Source organism: Mesocricetus auratus, unplaced genomic scaffold (assembly GCF_017639785.1).
Source record: "Mesocricetus auratus isolate SY011 unplaced genomic scaffold, BCM_Maur_2.0 Super-Scaffold_100013, whole genome shotgun sequence".
Taxonomy (NCBI): Eukaryota; Metazoa; Chordata; class Mammalia; order Rodentia; family Cricetidae; genus Mesocricetus; species Mesocricetus auratus.
Window position 1 is genome coordinate 15,975,712 of NW_024429196.1, and position 10,426 is coordinate 15,986,137.

Consider the following 10,426-nt stretch of genomic DNA (forward strand, 5'->3'; position numbering starts at 1 on the left):
ATTCTAGCCAAAGATAAACCATTACAATGGAAATCGCAATGTGCAAAGTCTCATTGAAGCCAATGAAATTGAGTGTAATATCCATATAGCACTCTCATCTGCTGGTTCCAGGATTTAGTATGCAGCTCTGCACTGAAGTGAGATTATGCATAGAAAATGCCAATATAGGATACACTGTCCAATAAAACATTAGAAGAGCAACTTACAGCCCATAGATATAGGCTTTACTTAAATTTGAACTTCATATGCTAAATAAGCCACAACACCCTCTAAGCATTAAAGCTACACTGTGTCCTCTCTCTGGCTTTTCACGCTTCTTTCTGCATGACTCCCCCCCCCTTCCTATCCAAACATAATTCTTTTAAGGGCACTCTTCAAATCATCTAGCAATTCCCAAAGGGAACCCAGGAGTCTCTTAAAGTGCCTTTCTAAATTAAAAGGCTCCAAACAATTTAAGTGCATTTTTGACCAAATATATATGAGAATGGAATCATATATCTATAAATATGTATACATATATATGTGTATGTATGTATGCATTTGGACCTGCAAACCTATGGTTTTATAAAAGACAAAGGCACCAAAGAGAAAAACACCCCCACCGTGGATTACAAGGTTATGGGACAGGTCACTAGGAGCCAGGAATAAACTCACTGTTAGGTTTGGTCTGTAAATTATGCACCTTTCAGGAAAGGGGGTTTAAGGTCTCTTCACTCAAGGGTTTTTTTCCCATCCATTTTGCTATTAATTCTTAACTCTTGGTAGGCAGTTCTTTAATGAGGTTGTTTGTAGTAGGTTAATTTTCTCCAATCTACTGAGCTCCTCATTTTCCCTTTTAAGTGCACTGCTGCCTAGAGCTTTCAGAATTGTCCATAGTAGAAGAAAACAGAATAAACATGGTGAAGTTGCCTGGGTGGGCTGGGAATTAAAGGCGTTATGTGGACAGATAAACAGAGGGCCTCGGACAGATGGGAGTGGGAGGGCAGGAGCCAGGCTGCGTTGGGGGCAAGAGGGAGAGAATTCGGTCTTAGGAGAGCAATGACCCTAGGAGTGTAATATATTAAATATTGCAGCGATCGATTTCAATACCCCAAGTGGACACGGGAATAAAAATTCACCAACAAGCTGAAGTGATTAGGAATGCTTTGTTGCGAGGGGAAAAATGTGATTTTCTTCAAATCCTTTTTGTTCAGGTTAGAAGAGGCCCAGACAATCCAAGTGTAAGCCCCAGACTCCCAGTTTGGGATATAACCCTAAAGGTTAGTCATATCTCAATGGCACTTCTGCACAGTGGAAAGATGAGCTGTGTACCAAGGAGGATTAAATAGCAGCCACAATTATGGGCCGGTGACTCCGGGAGCTTTCCTCCCAAATCAGGGAAGAGGACATTTTGGAGAGCTGAGCTTTCCTGTGAGTTAGTCTTTGTTTCAGCGCTGGGACAAAGCAGTGGCTTGTACAGTTCTTCTTTCATTAAAATCCCAGCAAAAAATTCCCAACATAGTTTACAAAAGGTTGAATCAACATAGTGGGTTATGGAAACAGCATTTTGTGTTATGTAGGAGAAAACTATTTTCCAATTGTCATTCTGGGAACAAAAGTATGAAATTGTCATACGTATAGGCACACATACCTGCTACCAAACATGATTTTATTAGTGATTCCCGAACTGAGTGGGATACTTGCTCTTAAATATCCATGCCATGAACTGTTGTTCTCTCTCCAAGTCCAGGAATCTGCTTAGGGATTTGGGGTAGTCACTGTGGAGGCTGCTTGGAACAGGGGGATTGTTTTCAGTCACACACTAATGGGCAAAGCCTGGGCTCTACACACTGGGGACACCAAGTCTGCTGCTAGGGACACTTTGCTGGATGCCTCCAGGTAGCAGCAGCAGCTACTGACACTGCCTCCTCCTTCAGGGTGGCTGGGCTACAAATCTGGGAAAGAAATGCAGCGCCATACAATGGATTTCTTTAATGAGGAAGAGTTCCTCAGACTGATGATGTGTTAGTGCTGTTGCTCTGGCTCGTCTTTCCCAGAGAGACACTCTCTCTTTACATGTTGCTTTATGTGATAACTGGGCATTGGAAATGGTACACTCCACCCCCACCCACCCACACACAGCACTCCTTGAGAGCCCAGACACAGACTTCTATTTTACCCTGGTGGGTAAGTAAGGATGGCATAGAGGGTCTGAGTCGAGCTGAATTTCTGAGTCAGGCAGAAGCAAGCCCTTTTGAATCCCCTGCCCTACTACACACACACACACACACACACACACACACACACACACACACAAATGCTTCCTTCTTCATCACCAGTGGTCTAGGTTTCTATTCATCACCATGATGAGTAGTTCTTACTTGCAATATGGCCCTAAGGTGCTGCTGTATTTCTGTGTGAGCATCTCCCCATCATGGAATGGGCCAGGCAAGAGAAGGAACCCTAAGCTTCCCCATGTCTTTAAATCTAATAGGGGCTGAACATGGTGGGTTAAGGCTGAGATTGGTTGTGCCACAGAGCACTTAGGTTCCAGCAGCTCGACTCTCCCAGGCTTCCTGTGAAAGGCAGAGTGGCTACGGGGAGGCTATTATGTCCTATAAAGCTGTTTATCTCTCTTAAGCTACATGGCTTCTTCCTGTCATCAGGTTGTGTCCAACCAAGTTCAGGTGTGGAATTTCACTCAAAGAAGTGACCTTGAGAAGGTACTTACTGAGACCAGTTATGTCTTCCTAAATGTAGGGAAGAGTGGTTTGGGGGAAATTTGAGTAACAGTTCTTGTGCCCTGTTGTGGATCCCATTTTGCCATTCTGTACGTCCCTGGTCCGTTTCTACTTCCTCTCTCCTTTCCTCTGCTCCCTCCCTCTCTATTTTGAACCACTCGAGAATATGTATAAGACAAGGGCCTGCTGACCCTGAGGCCAGGTTCCACTGTGCCTGGGCAGGGAGTAGGGAGATTTCTGGTCTTATGTGATTCTTGAGTAATCTGGAGAGACAGGATCTCCTGGGGGAAAGACACGTGATGAGGGCCTCTCCTCCCAGGCCACTGAGGTACTGCTGCGGAGTCCAGGGCCAAGCTCTGGAACAGACTCCCGAAGGCCTGCTTGATATAGGTACCTGTTGCTTGAAGTGTCTGAGCAGTCTTTGGGTCCCTAACCTGTTGTAGATCTCAGGGTTATGTTGGGTTCCGCATAGGGCAGCTAGATTCACCTGTCATTACAATCGCTGCCCAGAGTTCTTGACAAACCTCCACAATGTCTGTCTGCTTAAGGTTCCCTGATCCGTGTGCAGAACCTTGCAAAACTGCAAATAAGCAAGGGAATTTGCCTATTCTTGTTAAGGGAGACACAAGTTGGTACTTAACGTGGAAGCAAGAGAAGGTGTGGGCATTCTAGCCAAAAGCCCCACTGTAATCTCCAGAACAATTTCATTTCCTCTGTAGCACCCTGGCTTCCCTGACCCAGGCCTCAGAAAGGTCAGGGAGGAGATGGAACTGAAGGATGGGGTGGGGTGGGGTGAGGGGTTAGGTCCTCAGCCAGGTCGCAGGTGAGCTGAGCAGGGCGGTGCTAAGGCAACTAGAAGGAAGGTCGTAGGACGGGGGAGGGGCGGAAGCCTTTGGCTTCTTCCAGAGGGGTTTTTCCTCTGGAATTCGCACAGCCCGCCTCCGGGGCAGTTTGCTGGGCTCTCCCCCTCCCCTTCTCGGGGAGCTGGTCGCAGGGAGCTCGGGTTTCTTGCAAGACTCCGGAGCCTCTGGGCCATCAGCTTCCAGCTCGTCTGGAGAGCAGGCCTTTCCCGCTTGCTGAGAAAGGGAAAAGCGCATGCGGCACGAGCCAGGCGTGCAGCACGCGCGTCTGTGCCTGGGGAGCCCGATTCTCCCGGAGGAGCCCAGTCGCCTCCGCCAGCTGTGTAAAGCTCGGCCTGGGGAGCCGGCTGGAGTCTGGGGTCCCGGGTCCCACACCGGTCTCCGAGACCTCCGCGCCTGGCGCCACTGCTCGGAAGCCGCGGATAGCAGAGGCATACAGGCCTCGGGAAGCTTTCCCCCTGTCTTCCAAGGGGAGCCTGGGATTTTTTTTTTAATTGTCGAATCATTTACTTTAAAGTGATCGCTCACGTCCCACCCGATAGCGGCTCCACCTTGTGCCCCCACCTCTGCGGCCTTCGCTTTTCACCTCGGCTCTAAGTGTGCGCGGAGGACGCGCGCGTTGTGTGCGTGTGGCGAAGGGTGCTGCAGGCGCCAGTAGCCCGAGCCTGCGCGGCTGTCGCCTTTGCAAGGAATTCCGATATAAGAACCCAGAGCTAGAGGATTGAGAGGGGTGATTCGTGCTTCCTTGCCCGTAACCCTGTAGGTGAAAGTTTCCATCGATCGCTTTTCCCCTGACATCTGTCCCTGCACGCCTGCCTCCCTGTAAGGAAGTCCTCGCAGGAGCCGGGCTCCAAACCCAGTGCCTTCAGGGAACTGAGGATAAAGGCTCGAGGCTTCCATGAATTAAGTTGATTATTAATTTGGGCTGTTTGGAGCTGGTAACACTCTTGACGCCTTCGGCTTTGGGAATTGTCTCGAGGCGGGGACGCAGGCATGAATGACCCAGGGTTGTGACTGGGAAAAGCGAGTGGCAGAGACGCCCTGACGCCTGAGTGGGCAGGGGAGAGAGTTTCCTAGTGAAGCTTAGCTCTTCCTCGCTCCCAAATAAATTCTTAGTTAACTAGTGTAAACACATTAGTATTATTAAATGGGTGAAAAATCGGGGGTTGGATGTGGGGGCATGTCAACTGGTCCCCGACCCCGTGATACTTTCTCAGAAGACAAATCGGTACGCTTCCAACACGAAAATAGAAATGTAACATTCGACTGGACGAATTAATTTTTGACGGATTTACGGTATGATTTTCTTTCAGGAGGTATTCATTGCTTCTTTCTATCCACAGTGCGGTCCAAAGACAGAAATATAAACAAGCACTCTGCCTTGCCCGAGCCCCTTAACAGTATCTCCCAAAGAAAGATCAAGACACTTTGTGAATTTTCCCCAGATAATGCCTCATATTCCGAATGACTGATCAGAGAACTCCGGTATTGTTCAATAAAATGAGAGGAAGGCGAGTGACGTGGGAGCCGAACAATGGCATTTCTGAATCAGTTTGCTTGATTGACATTTGGGAGCTTCATGACCGCAGGGAATAGGACTCATTACGGTGAATACACCAAAACATCAACCGAGATTAGAACTCTAGATCCTGTTTTAATCCCATTTCAGCCTAAATTATAGTGGGAAAATATAAGATCCAAGAGAAGAGATTACGCCAGCATATACTGACCTAAAGTTTTAATTGTAGTAAAAGGGAAATTAAAAGTGTGAAACTGAAGTGCTTTCCAACCATTTCAGGACTATTAAGCAGGAAGCTTGGATATGGTAGGGTAGGTACTAAGAATATTTATGTGGTAAAAATACTTCATACTTACTTGGGATAACACATGTCTAGAGGAAGGTTATAAGAAGGCTTTTCTTTTCTTTTATGAGAGAAAAATATCATAGCCTTTCCACTGGTTAAAAACCAGAGCTATTAGCAAATTCATGGTGAGAAGTAACTAGACACTTCAAAGCTGGAGTTTAAATATCCATTGTTATTTGGAAGACCTTATTACTTTGGAGAGGATTTTTATATTAATGCCAAAAGTTGTGTTAACACTAAATTTAGCCCAGGAAATTGCAATAGCTGTTTCTCAGTTCGTGTTGGAAAGGGGGAACGTGTTTTGCAGTCTGTTTTAATAACAGAAAAGTGTAAGCTAATGCAGGTTGTGGGTTTGATCAGAGTCTGGTGTGTGGCAATCACTGTACAAAAAATTGGATTCTTCAGTGAAATTCATCTTCAAATCTTAGAAACTAAAACATACTGAAAGTCTTAGGAATCATTATTAAGCTGAACTATTCGACTCCAGTAGAAAGACAAAGCAATAGTAGAAGATAGTTACATCTTTGTATTTTAGAAAGTAAATTACAGCAAAGGAAAATGTAATAGGATATGAAAATAGAGCAAATTTATTACAAATAATGGAACAGAAAGGGTTGCTACATGATATAGGTTCACAATCATTTTGAGGGGTGGGTTTTAATGAGAAGCCTCTGTTGCATGGGAAGTAGAAATCATAAGAATTATTTCTGCATCAAGAAGGGACTAAAATTAATTATTAGAAGCTCAGTAATCACCAAATAAACTCTGAGCTTTGAGGTTAAAAACAGACGACTATCTCCATGTTCAATTATACAGTATCAATTACTAATACAACCGATGTTTCAGTGTCTAAGCACCACCAGATACCATCTTCTATGGAGATACCTTGGTATTAATTAATGACTTCTTTATTCTCATTATTCACGAGGAAAAATAGGGGTCGTGTCACATTAAAATTAAGATTATCTTAGTTTATCTGGGCTCTTAAACAAAGATCATTCAAACTAATTATATTTTGAATTAACAGAGGTAGGCAATTTATCGCTTAACTTTTTTTTTCAAAGACAGGAAAATAAAGATCAGAAATAAGCAGAGTTTCATTTTAAAGACAGAAAGAAGCAAACATGTCCTGACTTTTGCAGTATTTCCCTTGCTAAAGGGGGAATGAGGGGACTGTAAAAGACGTGACTTTGCAAAGTCAAGTCCTTTTTAAAAGACTTGGATCGAAATTCTTGCTATGCAACAAGGATTCAAGTTTGATTAATTTTCTGCAAGCGACGTGACAGCGGTGTTTTAAAAGATTAATTAAAATTGAAGTGATACGGAGCAGGAATTCAACCTGCAGAGGCGTCCCTGGCGCCTTGGAGGGGGTGGGGTGTGTTTTGCAAGTGAGTCCCAAGCCCGAACTGCGGGCTTTCCCGAGCCTGGGACGCAATTCCCCGTCTCCTAGAGAGGAACGCGGAATTTGGCAGGGCGCCCGTCTGGCCGCCTGGCATCCCGAGCTGGCCGCCAGCTCTCGGGGGTGGGGACGGGGTGTGTCCCCCGGAACCCGCTGCGGAGAGAACTGCTAACGCGCCTTTAGACCAGCCAGTGAGGACCTGGGTCAAGCTAAGAGGCGGGAGGGGCTCTAGGACGCCGGGAGCTGACGGCCACCACAGGCCGCGCCGCCACTCCAGCAGCAGCACCTACTTGGTGACACCCTGCTCGTAAGGAGCCCTCCCCTCACACCCGGCCGAGCGCAAACGTGCTGGAGTTCAGGGAGTGTGGATGGCGCTCTGCGGAGGGAGATTCGTGCCCTGGGCGGAGGCTGAGGAGGTCTCGGCCGCGCTGTGGCTGCTGGGCCCACATCCTGAGCCTGGATAAGCAGGGCTACTTGGTCACCTCGGACCCGGGACCCGCAGCAGCCCTTTACAGTGCAGTGGCTCTCCCATCCCCAGCGGTTTCCCGCTCTAACTCCCCTCCCCCACACCCTGCTCCCCCGCGCTTTACTCCGTGCGCCGCCTTCATCCGAGTAAGAAATTAAGCTGAACACAATTGTAACTGTACTCAGGGAGACACAATCGCCCAAGCCCTTGGGGTCACGCGCGGCAGAGAGGCGACGCGGGTGGCGCCGCCGAGGGTGGTTGTGGTGTGGGGAGAGCAATCAGACTCTCCCGAGCGCGAAATACACCGTCCCATTATCCCCGATGGGGACCTTGGGTCCTCACTACGAGGCCGTGCCGTGCCTCGCGGCCGCGACCATGCGCCCAAAGCCCGAGGATGTCGGGGTTCGGGCCCAAAACGGCCCCTGGGACTTCTCAGCACCGGGAAGTAGACTTGCTTTCTCCAGCCCCTGGCGTCAGTCTTTACCCTTCCTCTTCCTGGGGAGCCGGGAGGCGGCGACGCGGGAAGAGGGGCGGAAAAGCCCGCCCGGAGCTGCCTAAGTCAAGGGGCGGCGGGGCGCAGGGGACTCTAAGGGCGAGGGCTGCGGGTCGGAAGCCAGGCCACGATCCCTTTCCCTCCGCGTGCAGCAGGGGCGCCTCCTCCCCGGGGAACCCACCCTGCCGCTCCCAACCTGGAGAACAAAGGGTCTGGGAAGCACGGTCGGGGTCGGAGAAGAGAGGTGGAGGGAGGCAGGAAGGCAGGCGGTGGGGGCAGGGGAGGGCGCCTGCCTGCACTTCCTCTCTGAGCCGAATGATGGAAAGCTCCACGCTGCAAGCGCCTCACTGAGGCTGCTTCTGGATCCAGAAGAGCTCGGGTTCCTTACCTAACGGCGGCACTCGCGCCCTTCCTCCCCTAGCGTCCCCACCCCCTCCGGGGACGATGCCAGGAAGCTGCGGAGCCGGCTGTGCCTTGGCGCGGGAGGAACCGCGAGGCAGCAGCGCCCCCTGCAGGTGTCCGGCGTTCCCAGACTCTTAAGGTGGAACGCGCCTGATTCTCCATCCCACTAGCAACTGTGGGTGGCGGCTGGTAGTCCCCGCTCCACCCTCCGGCTCAAGTGTCCCCCAAGCAAAACGGGCCTGAGGGTTATGAACCCCGGAGACTGTCGCTTACTGCTGTTATTTTCTGGACCCTTGGCCCCACCACCTTCAGGACCTCATCTGTGGATTCCCCACTATGCATCTCGACAAGTCACACTGAAAATTCCCTGCAGTGTAAGAGGAAGCCTAAATCCCGTGCCGGGGCGGTAAGACCAAAAGAGTGTTTCTGGAACTAGAAAGCAAACATTTACTTTTCTTTATTAAACGTAGAAGCAAAGGGTCACCAAGGGTTGAAATGCGCATGGGATAAGACTGGCTGGCCAATCCCGGAATCTCCTCACTCTCTGCAAACTCGTGGACAGGTGCACGTGGGGGAACCATGTCTCTTGCATCTACGGTGCCTCAGCTTCAGCGAACTCAGTTTTTTTTTTCCTTTTTCTTCTTTCCTTCAATCGACTGATAAGCGTATGAGAACTCAACGCCTCTTGGAAGTGTCCTTCACGAACTCCAGATTCTTGGAGAAAAACCTATGAACAAGAAAGAAAACAAGCAAGCAGGTTTCCGCGTGGTCCCAATAAATTCCTTCTCGGTCTTTTCCTCCTGACGGCGCCTGGGAGCGTGCGGCTACCAGGCGGTCCCTAGACTCCGACCCACCCACGACCCAGGAGCGGCGGAGGAGAGCGCGGACGCGAGAGCGCAGGGGCTGGAAGGCGGGCTGCTGGCTTTGGGAATGCGGATCATCCACACCGTGGGAACTTCCCTCCCCCTGGGCGCTGAGCCTGGGCTCCGCCCCGCGGGGTGGGAGGCCGACTGTCCCCGGGGTGGGTGCTGGCGCTGGAGAAGTGGAGTCCACGCGCTAGGCAGCTGCGGGCAAGGCTCGCCTGGGCGGGTGCCGCGGGGTCAGACCCGCCCCGGGGGTTGCAAACCGCAAGCGAAAGTCGAGAAGGGCAGGAGCTTGCCCACTAATCCGTTTTACACTGTGAAAACCGCAGGCCTGTCGCCTAAGAGGCAACTTTTTAATTTGGAAGCACAAGGAGGAGGGAAGAAAAAAATTAACATGCGAGCACACTCGCTGTCCCCTTTTCCTTACCGTCGTGAGCCTCCAGCCCTTCTCCCCCTCTTACAGCAAAAGCTATCTTTCTGGTAGAAAGGGAAATTGATCTGCACTTTGAATTGCAGGGGAGACTTTGGCACGTAGCTAGCGCGGCGGGGATCCAGGCACACGCTGCAGTCCTGACTGCCAGGTTCTTCCCGGGCTGCTCACCCTCGTGGCGCTGGGTCACCGCAGGCCACGTGCTCCAGGGAAATCCCATCCAGCGCCTTTTCCCTGTGACTAGGGGGCAGTGGGTAACATTTGGGTGTTGGCATTCCTTGAAAGAGCGTCTGCTCGGTCGTTGGACCTACCGGAAGGGCAGGGATTTGCGTTGGCTCGACTGTGCAAGGGCGGACCAGAAGAAACATTCACGCGTGTCTCTCAGCTTTCCAAGGGAAAACCGCCAAAGTTGTTAGGTGCATCTCGTAGCAAAACTCGGTTTTGCCGCGTGCGGACCTGAGGTTCTTAAGTTCTTGGAGGAACGACCAGAAAAAGGAGAGCAGCAAGGGGGTCGAGTGGGGAACACTGAGGGTCAAGTTCCAGGATATTGGTCCCTTCTTCCCACGTTCCTATCGTAAAGGTCCTATTTAGAAACTCTCCCATCGCCCAAATATGTGCTCTTGGCGATAGGGAAGGAAGGCAAAAAGAAAGCCTGGAGAATGAATGACCTTTATTTAAAAAGTAAAACTAAGATAAATTACTTGGTGAAATTGTGGAGAGGGGGAGGGAAAGATGGATGGAAGCGGCTTTTCACTTCTTTTTGTTCTTTGAAAGCTAGAACACTTTTAAAATCCAAAATGTTAGAGGGACAGGAAGTCTTGTAACATGTTTGTACAATTGAGAGGTGCTGCTCATTAATTTATTTCGAAAGCATTTGCTGGGTCGAAAGATGATTTGAGAAGGTTCTTTCTCGGTCCCTGTGTGAAGA

The 10,426-nt window shown here is 49.9% G+C and overlaps 1 long non-coding RNA gene across 1 annotated transcript; it reads right to left on the reverse strand.

Annotated features, from left to right (window-relative positions):
• Window positions 1-8,640: 8,640 nt before the first annotated feature.
• On the reverse strand, window positions 8,641-9,781 carry LOC121143505. Its single transcript, XR_005880723.1, has 2 exons — window positions 9,496-9,781; window positions 8,641-8,932 (listed from the first exon to the last, which is right to left on the reverse strand). It is a non-coding gene; the product is annotated as an uncharacterized LOC121143505 (long non-coding RNA).
• Window positions 9,782-10,426: the final 645 nt, after the last annotated feature.